Source organism: Cervus elaphus, chromosome 5 (assembly GCF_910594005.1).
Source record: "Cervus elaphus chromosome 5, mCerEla1.1, whole genome shotgun sequence".
NCBI classification, from domain to species: domain Eukaryota; kingdom Metazoa; phylum Chordata; class Mammalia; order Artiodactyla; family Cervidae; genus Cervus; species Cervus elaphus.
Genome location: NC_057819.1, coordinates 51,263,114 through 51,273,214, shown reverse-complemented (window position 1 = coordinate 51,273,214; position 10,101 = coordinate 51,263,114). Strand labels below are relative to the sequence as shown.

The following is a 10,101-nucleotide window of genomic DNA, read 5'->3' as shown; positions in this document are numbered from 1 at the left end:
CTGGCAGTTTTCCACCCTTTCTAATTCACTTATGTTTAGTACTTTCCACTTGCATTCTGGTGAGGGTCCTGAGGTAATCATCATCATGAAAATAGCTGACATTTGTTGAGTGCCACTTTACATACAATCCTAAGGGAGATATCATTGTTATCCCCATTTTACAGATGAGCAAGCTGAGACTTGGATTAAGTAAACTTGCCCAAATTTACATACTAGTAGCTATTGGGATTTGAGCTATAAATATTCCCTTATTTTGGGATCATTTTTAAAAATGTACTCTTTCATTGCTGTGATCATAAATGAATTAGAAAGAGCCAAATGTACTATCACAAAGTAATCAAACTATACTTATAAACATGTATTCTCTTCTAAATAGATTTTTGCTCATGATGGGCAACTGAATTCCTATATGGCCAAAGGGGAAAGTGCTGTTCTTTATTTCTGTCTTGAAATTAAAGTTATAGCCTTTTTGAACTGTGTTTATATACAAATATAATCCACTCTTAGTCTTGGGCTTGAAAATCTAGTTTTAATGAAAATCTGTCAATGTATGGTTAATAGATTCAAGTACATACATCCCATCCCTAGAATGCACAAGGTTATGATTTTACATATTTGTCATAAATGGCTGCAGCATCCATATATTACTGGAGTGAGCTTTTCTAATGGGGATAAATGTACTGCACTGTGGACTCTCAAGATGGCAAGATACACAACTCATGTTCAGTGAAGCAGGGGGAAATGTATTATCCCTCTGCCATGCTGTGACATGCATATATTGCATTCGCACTTCATGAGGGCACTAAATCCAGGGAGATCAAAAGAAAATACAAAGACAGATTTCCACTGCTGGCTCTTACAGCGCTTTCTGTTGGCTCCATGCTATTTGCACAGGGTGCAGAAGGCTCAACTGCTTCTTCAAAAGATAAATTTTGTTAAAACATGATATACATTTTTTTTCTCCTGGAAGTTACATTTCCCTAAATTGGCTGAAAATCCAGGGATATTTTAAATAAATGATAACTCAAGGGAAAGAGCTCTACTCCAGTTTAATAATAATAGAGTGTGGAATACAATTTTAAAAAGTTACATACACATTAGCAAAATAACTGAAGTTCAAATTTTTATTTCCTAAAGACATAGTTTTCACAAAACTTCTTTTGAATAATTGCTTTTGTCTGGTAAATTTTCCTCCATCCTTTTTGTGATTGCTCTTTACAAATGAAACTACAGGTGCCCCAGGTTAATGAATAGATCCTATGAACAGATAGTGTTCATTTTCTTTTTTAGGATAGCAAAGGAAAAAAAGCATAACTTGGAGAGATTTTGCAAGAGTTATAATTTTTGGTTCTTATTTTCTGCATAGTACAGTAGACTGTTCAAACTGGTGACATTGTGGGGCAGTGTGGGGGTTCCAGGGGCTCATAGAAAGTATTCAGCAGGCCCCCTTTGCCCCATATCCCAAATCTGAGCATGGTGTCAGAACTGTGTCACTGAACTGGAGAGATCAAACAGTCTGATCATCCACCCCTGTGAAAATAGAAGTATGAAGAAAGGGGTTAAAACTTCGCTTATTAACCCCCTTGGTAATACTAAATAGATTTCAGGTTAGCATGAAATCAATGATTGGAGCCAGACATCTTGAATTCTAGGTATTGTAAATTTACTGCTTGGACTTCTGAAACAGAGCGATAGCACTATATTGTAAGTGAGACTTCTACATTTGCACAGGAAACTTGACAGTAGCCTTAGTATGAAGAAGAAAAAAACTGAGATTTAGAGTCAGTCAGGATCAGTCATGATTAAGTTCAGTTGGCATGATAGAGTTCTCTCTCATATTTTTGAAGGCTAGAGGTTTGGACTCCACTGCTGTGGGGGCTCTGTGAAATTGTTAAGAGACCCAGGTTCTCCCTTGCTCATGGCTTTTCTTAGGATGGTTCAACATGATTCCTGGAACTCTAGCTAATGTGGAGGAGGAGATTAAAAAGCAGATAAGCACTATAATTTCCTAAAACATGCCTCACATAATTTTTTTTACATCTCATTGGCCCACACTTAATTCCATGGCCACATTTAGCTGCAAAGAAAGTTGGGAAACAGTTTTATTTCTGGGAGTCAGCTCCCAGCTAAGAATCAAGTGCTCTGTTACCGACCAAGAGGGAAGAAAGGGTATTGAGGTGGGTAACCTCAGTGAGATTAAATAATTGCTTAGGATCACACAGTTTTCTAATGATAGAGATTAGAAGTATGTCTCCTGATGGTGCAGTGCTTTTTGAATCAGAGAAAATGAACTTCTAAGCATGTATGGAGATGATTTATGTATAGAGGGAAATGAGACTAAAGACCATTATGATTTTAATGTTTGGCTTAAGAATTCTTCCACGTGTGTATTTTTGCCTTTTATAACGTGATCCCTATTAGTTTTATTCTCACTAGTTAAAAAAATAGAAAAAAAAAATCTTAGGATGTAGAGATGATACCTAAATTTCCCAACCAGCAACACTGATGAGGCAGTGGGGGAGAGAGAGTCACTTTACTTGTGACCTCCGATCTCAATGCATGGTCTGGACAGCATTTAGGTTCTCTGGTCATCTCTCTCCACCAGTCTCTGAGATGCTGTTTCATACCATCTCCTGCTCCTCTAGCATTTGATACCCTGTCCCTTCACTTTAAGTTGATGGCCTTGTCTGTTATTTCACTCTGAAATAAAGGCAAATGCAAGAGAGCTTCTCACTCTTACCAGTCCACCTGTCCCTGGATCAATGTCCTTGGCCTCCCTTTTGTTGCAGTAGATGAACAGTTCTGTTTCTTTCAAAGCCCACTGATGCACTAGATCCCACCCCATCTTTCCTGCTCAGGCACTTTGCTCCTGTATTAGGTGCTCTTTCTCCAGCATCATTTTCATCTTTTCTATATGATCGTTCCCATCAGCATTCAAAGATATTCTACAATCTCCCTTGGCAAAGTCACTCACTCTAGACTGGATTTCACACCCCTTTCAGGTAGTCTTTTTTTCTTCTTAAAAGAAGATTTTATATTTTATTCTTATTCCTTGGGTCATGAAATTCAGGCTTTCATCTCCAATGTTTCACTGAAACTCTTCTTGTTGAGCATGGCAATGATTCCTATCTTGCCAGATCCCCGGGGCATTTCTCAATCAGAACCTATCAGCAGCCCTTGACCCGGCTGTTCATGTCCTCCTTCCGGAAGCACATTTTCTACTTGGCTTGGGTAACTCTGCTCTTGCCTTCTTTTCTCTGTTCTTGCCTTGGGAAAGCAATGACCGTGTCTTCCCATTCTTCATGGCTGGCTCCTTCTCTCCTTGACCTTAAAAATTTGGGGGGTGCTCCCAGGCTCAGTCCCTTGGTTGTCTTCCCTATTTTTCTGTGCTCTCTCCTTAGTGATCTCACTCACTGTCATGGCTTTAAATATCTATATTTATGTGGTTCTGAATTCATATTTTCAGCCTTTTACTTTTCTCTGGGCTCCAGATGTGTATGTCTGACTCTCTTTTCAACATCTCCACTTGGATGTCTACAAAGCAATTTCAAATTTAACAGCTTCAAAATAGAATTCTTGATTTTCTTTTCCCCAACTGTTTTTACTCTCATTTTCATAAACGGCACTGCCATTTACTCAGCACGTGCTAAGTTGCTTCAGTTGTGTGTGACTCATTGTGACCCCATGGACTGTAGCCCACCAGGGTCCTCTGTCTGTGGGATTCTCCAGGCAAGAATACTGGTGTGGGTTTGCCATGCCCTTCTCCAGGGGATCTTCCCGACCCAGGGAAGGAACCCACATCTCTTATTTCTCCTGCATTGTTCAGATCAAACACTGGAAGTTATCCTTGATGTCTATCTATCCCACAGACCTCACATTTATCAGAAAATCTCACTTTATCAGAAAATCATCATGTTCACTATCACTTTCCTAGTCCAAGACCACCATTCAGACTCCCGACTGGTTTCTCTGCTTCTCATCTTGCCCACTGCCAAGCCAGGTAATCTGATTAAAAATGTAAATCAGGTCATGGAAGTGACTTTTCTGCTCAAAATTCTCCAGGGGATTTATTCAGTCAAAATGGAATTCCGGCTTCTTACTCTAGTCTGCAAGGCCCTCTTCTGTCCACATAAACTCATCTCCTGCTGCTCTCAGCTCTACTCTTGGTTCTTGGTATTTCTCAAAAATATGGATCTTGCTGCCCACTTAAGGGCCTTGAACATATTCTTTATCCCCTCTGCTTGGAGAGCTCTGTTCCCCAGATCTCTGTAAGGACTTTCCCTGGTTTCATAGAAGGCTTCGTTCTGATATTACATTCTCAGATGAGCCTACTGGATATATACTCCATCTTCACCTTGATCCCCTTACCCAGGTTTATTCTAACTCACAGTGGTTATTACTACACAGCATCGTGTTACACATACATAGGACTTTTTGGTTTCTATATTGTCTGTCTAGGATTCCTACAGTGTAAGTTCCATGGAGGCAGGGGCATTGACTTTCTTACTCTTTATCCCCTGTGTCAAGAAAGGTTCAAGGTGATGAGTGTGTATGTGTCCACATTCTGTATGTACTAAGTGAATGAATGATCCTGATGCTTTGGAGAGATTTCAGTTAGCTACCTAAAGAAAAATACAAGTGTATTCTGTTTCTCTTCATTTCGTCTGTGCCAAGCTGCCTAATCCTCATGCTTCTCTTTCCGGAAGAACAGGTCAGTTTGCAGTGAGATCGAGAGTTGCTGGGAAGCCAAGGTTGATCTGCCACCTCTCTACAAAATTTGCATCCCAAAGATGGCATCGTGGCCAGAAACAGATCCATTAGCTGCTGGAACACACGTTACACTTCACATACTGAAAAACAGGGATGGGGATTAGTTTCTGAATTGAGCAATTCACTGGCAAGTCCTGCTTGCAAAGGGATATGTGCAGATCTCATCTTTTCTGTCAAGCTCCTCTCTCTGTTTCAGAGAGGCACCCATTCCACACTTGTCAAAATGTATTTGGTTTGAAAATCATTCTCAGGATGTTCAGAGTTGCATCAAGGACAGTGACCAGGGAGCAACGTGGTGAAGCATAAACTGGGACCGAGGACCAGGAGAATTTGTGTTTAGCATCCACTGAAAATCTTTTTTATGTGACTGTTACCTGTGGTACCCATTCCCCCACACCTTTACTCTCGTGGGCATAAAAGGCAACGTGCACTCTTCTTAGCCTCAAGTAACTCTTGAAGGGTTTTGACTAGAGAACTTGCACTCGGGGGAATCACAGCCATTTTTAAGGGGGAGGTGAAAACAGCTGTTTAATACGAAAAAGTTTTTCTTGCCAGAAGGGGAAAATATGTTTCCTAAGAGCATATATGTGATCCTGGATATTAAGAGAGTTGTTTCTTGTCTATTATAAATATCTTGACTACAGAGAAAATGGATGATATTCATTAGTGTGTTTTACCCAGATTTTGTCAAACGATTAATGTCAGTCATTTTGTGTTTCTAATTGAAAAGAGTCTCTCTCTGGGGTCCCATGAATGTTTAACTTGAGATGTGCAGTGCCAGCTTTCACCTGTCATTCTGTGATGGCTTTCATTGTTATAGGCAAAAATTTTAAAAATATTGTTTGCCTTTGGCAAAGGCCCAGTTCGGTATTAAGGCTCCACATAGCCGAATACCCTTGTCCTCACTCTAGATGACTTGCTAATCCGTCCTAATTTGGTTCTGAACCTGACATTTTCTTTGTTCCTCCTCTTATTCCCTTCATGAAAACAAAATTTATCATGGCTAGATTATAAGGAGCTCTAATTATCAAAACAATGCAAATATACCAGGGAATCAAATACAATTGAATGTATTATTTCCCCTGGGTGTATTAGTAGGACTAAGGTGTCTCATTTGGAATTTTAGGCAAAAAGATATTTTGGGACTAGGCTAGAGGAAGAGTCCCTAGAACTCTGTCTAGGTGGCTACATCTTCTGCTCACCAATAAGATTGTCCATGGGAATAATAATATAAATCAGGTCAGGTTCTGTTCAGCCATTTTTATTCTTCCAATTGCACTTCAACCCAGACCTCTACCATGTAGATTTGGTGCAATCATGCTTGGCTCTTAAACATTTGATTAATTTCTTTCTATTTCTTTCTTTCTTTTTTTACTTACAATATTGATCTATGTCTTTGGAAAGTCAGTGAAAAATGTTTCTTTGCAAATGTGGCCAAAGTCTGTGACTCAACTGGAGAGAACTGTTAGCTTAGGAATAAATGCTTTATTATTTTTTAGAGAGCAAATACTCTTGGACAGAGAAAGTAACTCACCTGGAAGAATTTCAGTCAGATCAATGGCACATTCACTAAGGGAACAAACCCACCTAAGCATAAATCTACTATTTTTAGTCTTGGATCTGAAATTCTTCTTTTTCTCACTTTTTGGCCATGATCTCTGTTCAAATAGCCAGCTCTTCAAGTCATAGATCATTAGAAGCTTTCATATTGGACTTTTATCCCCATACTGAGGCTGGAAGGGGCTGAAGGCTAGAAACCAGTGTGTTTTAAGTTTCACTGCATGGCCAATAGCAGGCTGATTTCTAACTGAACTAAATCCCTTTTGTCATTTATTTTTATGATAATAGTAAGATCTATGGACTTTCTGGAGGCTCTGGGATAAAAGAAAATATCATTTTTAACTTTTACCTCACTTGCTGCTTGGGAACATGTATTGTTCGTTTTCTCTTAAGAAATCACCTAAATAGATTAACCGCTCCATACAGCTTTGAAGAAATAGAAAATACTGATGGAAAAGTTGCTGGTGACCACAACAATACACTTGCAATTGCCATTTAGTTTATCCCTTTGTAATCCTCTGTTCCACCTCACTGAGGCTGGTAATGCGGAAACCAAACCAGCGCCCCCGACACTCATCGGAGGGATCACCCAGCTCATTGCGCCAACCTGGCTGTCTCCCTCAATCCCTGCTTCACGTGTATGTAATCTTTTTGTGGGCAGAGAGTGGCCCTGGGAGACTCCGCATGTTTCTTTATTCTCTGAGGCAGGAAATGCAGATGTAGCATCAGTGCCTCTTCTGCCTTTTTTTGCTGGAAAAAACCTAGACATTTGCTGTTGTGGGCCACCGTGGTTAGTTGCTACTAGCAAGTGGCCCAAGCCCTTGGTGCTCAAAGTGCGGTCCCTGGACCAGCATCAGTAAGGAGGCTAGTCAGAAATATTGAATCCCAGGTTCCCACCCCAACCCAGTGAAGCAGAATCTGCATTTTACTAAGATCCCTGCTGATTCATATGCATGTAAGGTTTAAGCTTGAAAATCATATCCATAAATTGCTTCATTTATTTGCCTTCAGCTTCCAGAGAAGACTCTCAGAGGGAATGCCACAGGCATTATATCGTGACTTGTACCTTAGCCCTTGTGTTTTGAAATAGGAAAGCATAGCCTTGCTTCCCCATCTTCTGTCCAGGTCTGACAATGTAAACCTTTTGGTTTCATGTTTAGGTGTCCTTTGTACTTAATAGTTGATCTTTGGAAAAGAAATCAATATTTGCCCACAAGTCATTTCTTTTTGGGCCTGTTTCAAAAGAAGAAAAAGATGAACGAATATTCTAAGCATCTGCAGCAGCCTTTATAAAGCTGCAAATCTCTTAGGTCAGCAGAGAATCTATGATGACTACTAAAGTATACAAATACCGTTTGAAATGGTTTTGCAAACACTCTTACCTAAGGCATACCTCTTTCTTCCTTCACTGAAGCAGCTTGCATAAAGACCACTGGGGCAAGTCTTCAAAGGGGGCAGTTCTCTGCAGAAAGCAGCTCTGTGGGATTTGCAGCAAAGGACTTCTCAAGATCAACAGCGGCTTGCTGAACTGGGTGGGTTAGAGAATTGAAAAACAGAAAAAAAATTAAGACACAATAGCTATAGTGGATGGATGCCGTGGGACCAGTAATGAGGTCCTTTGGAAGGAGAGGAATAAACCAGTAGTTTTCTGGAGACTGAGATAGGTAGCTGTTGGAGTTGATGAAGTGGTTTTTCTTTCTTGTATTCTTAAAAATATTATGATTTTTTTTCCCCCCATAGACATCAGCAAACACACAAAGTATAATGCAACACAGTATATTGCTACAAAGTTTTAAAAGAGTTGACTAGCTCTTTTGATATTCTCAAGTAAATACAGTTTTTAAATTCAGCTGTTTTTGTGGATTCCCAGTTAACATAATTTACATATGTAGACCTAGACACTTACCTTTCTAGCAGGTAGAATGACAGTATCAATTGTGCTTATTTAAGACTGAATTTCATAATGCTTATCAGTGTGACAACATTCTCTGCTATCAATTTGGAAAAGAATTTAAGGTATTAGATTCTTCAAGGCTTTTTGGAAAACCCAAACCAAAGTAGGACTGTCTGTCAAGACACAACATATTGGAACAAGAATGTAGGAGACAACACTGCAGAAGACCCCAGGATCTCAACATATGGTCACGCACATTGTACACTGCACAACTCCAGAGGGCAATGCTTACATGGCTTCCATGAATGTCATTCCCACAGTTATAAAATGTGACAGCTCTGAATATTGTCATGTTCTCAATATACTCTTCATGAACTTTAGTCTTATTCACTTTTGGTAATATTTAAAATTTTCTGATTAGCTTACAGCTATGTAAGATTTATGGAGTTGTTCCAAAAGTTCTCTTTATATGTCCTGCTATTTGATGTATGGGAGGAATCTGACAAAATTAAAAGCTAGTGCTGTGTTTCCACTCCAGTACTCTTGCCTGGAGAATCCCATGGACAGAGAAGCCTGGTAGGCTGCTGTCTATGGGGTCGCGCAGAGTCAGACACAACTGAAGCGACTTAGCAGCAGCAGGGCCATGTTTATTTTTTTGTATAGGGGAATGCGCTGGAAGGCTGCTTAGGAACCCTGTCTCAGAATTATGGTTGTAAATTGGCGTTCGTATAAATAGGTTCCAATGGCTTTTACAATAAAACACTTTCCCAGTATAACTCACTGTCACATGTGGGCTAGGCGTGCAGGCTCTGGAGTCCACAGCTGGGCAGAGTCCTTCTTCCTTCACTAACAGGTTCAGTGATCTCCTCAACCTTCCTCATTGAAAGCATGGGGTAATCATAGTATCCACATACTTCATTATATGGCCATGGAGCTTATATTGGGTTGGCCAAGAAGTTCATTCAGGTTTTTCTGTTACATCTTATGGAAAAACCTGAATGAAGTTTTTGGCCAACCTAATATGAAATGGTACATACAAACCACTAAAAATAGCATCTGGCATAGAGTCTAAGTAAACATTAGGGACCTAATGTTCTCAAGTTTGTACTAAGCTCTTCCTAATTTTTCTGGGAAGTTTTGGAGCTACCCACATTCACATTTAGCAGTATGATGGAGACACAGGAGGAGGAAAAGGATCATTTTCTGCTACATATTTGTATATACAAGTAGGTGATGCTATGAGGGAAAAGAGTAGCTCTTACCGTCTTCATTTCTGTACCTCTGGAGTCCAAGTTTGAAGTTTGGGTCTTCCCTGGTGGCTCAGTCGATAAAGAATCCACCTGCAATGCAGAAGACCCGGGTTTGATCCCTAGGAAGAGTTCCTGGAGAAGGAAATGGCATCCCACTCCAGTATTCCTGCCGGGAAAATTCCATGGATGGAGGAGCCCAGCAGGCTACCATTCATGGAGTCGCAAGAGTCTGACATGACTTAGCGACTAAACCACCACCAAGACAAATTTCGCTGAAAGGTGCCTGAGGGTTTGTTGGGTTAGTTGTTAAAAGTGCCTCTTGCGTCTTTTCTTGACAGCAAAGGTGAGCGGGGGCTGTGGCAGCCGTGAGGGCTGCACACCAAATTCGTCCAGTTGTCCTTAGCACATGGAGAAATCACACTGCCCTGCTCACATCGAACTTGGGTGATCCACGGGCTTGCTTTGGCTAATCAAGTGTGAGAGGGAGTGATGGTTGTGACTTTTTGGAGGAATCATTAGTGCTGAATGCTTGATTCATTAAGCTCTTACTCCCTCCTTTAGTTATTTTTAAGCATGGAATCAGATGGAGTAGCCAGTGGCTTGGCTTGGATCCCTGAGAGCCTGTAA

At 40.4% G+C, this 10,101-nt stretch overlaps 1 long non-coding RNA gene across 1 annotated transcript; it reads right to left on the bottom strand.

The window, feature by feature from the left end:
- Positions 1-1,164: 1,164 nt before the first annotated feature.
- On the bottom strand, positions 1,165-9,856 carry LOC122693321. Its single transcript, XR_006340869.1, has 3 exons — positions 9,487-9,856; positions 7,713-7,858; positions 1,165-1,530 (listed from the first exon to the last, which is right to left on the bottom strand). It is a non-coding gene; the product is annotated as an uncharacterized LOC122693321 (long non-coding RNA).
- Between the last annotated feature and the right edge of the window lie 245 nt (positions 9,857-10,101).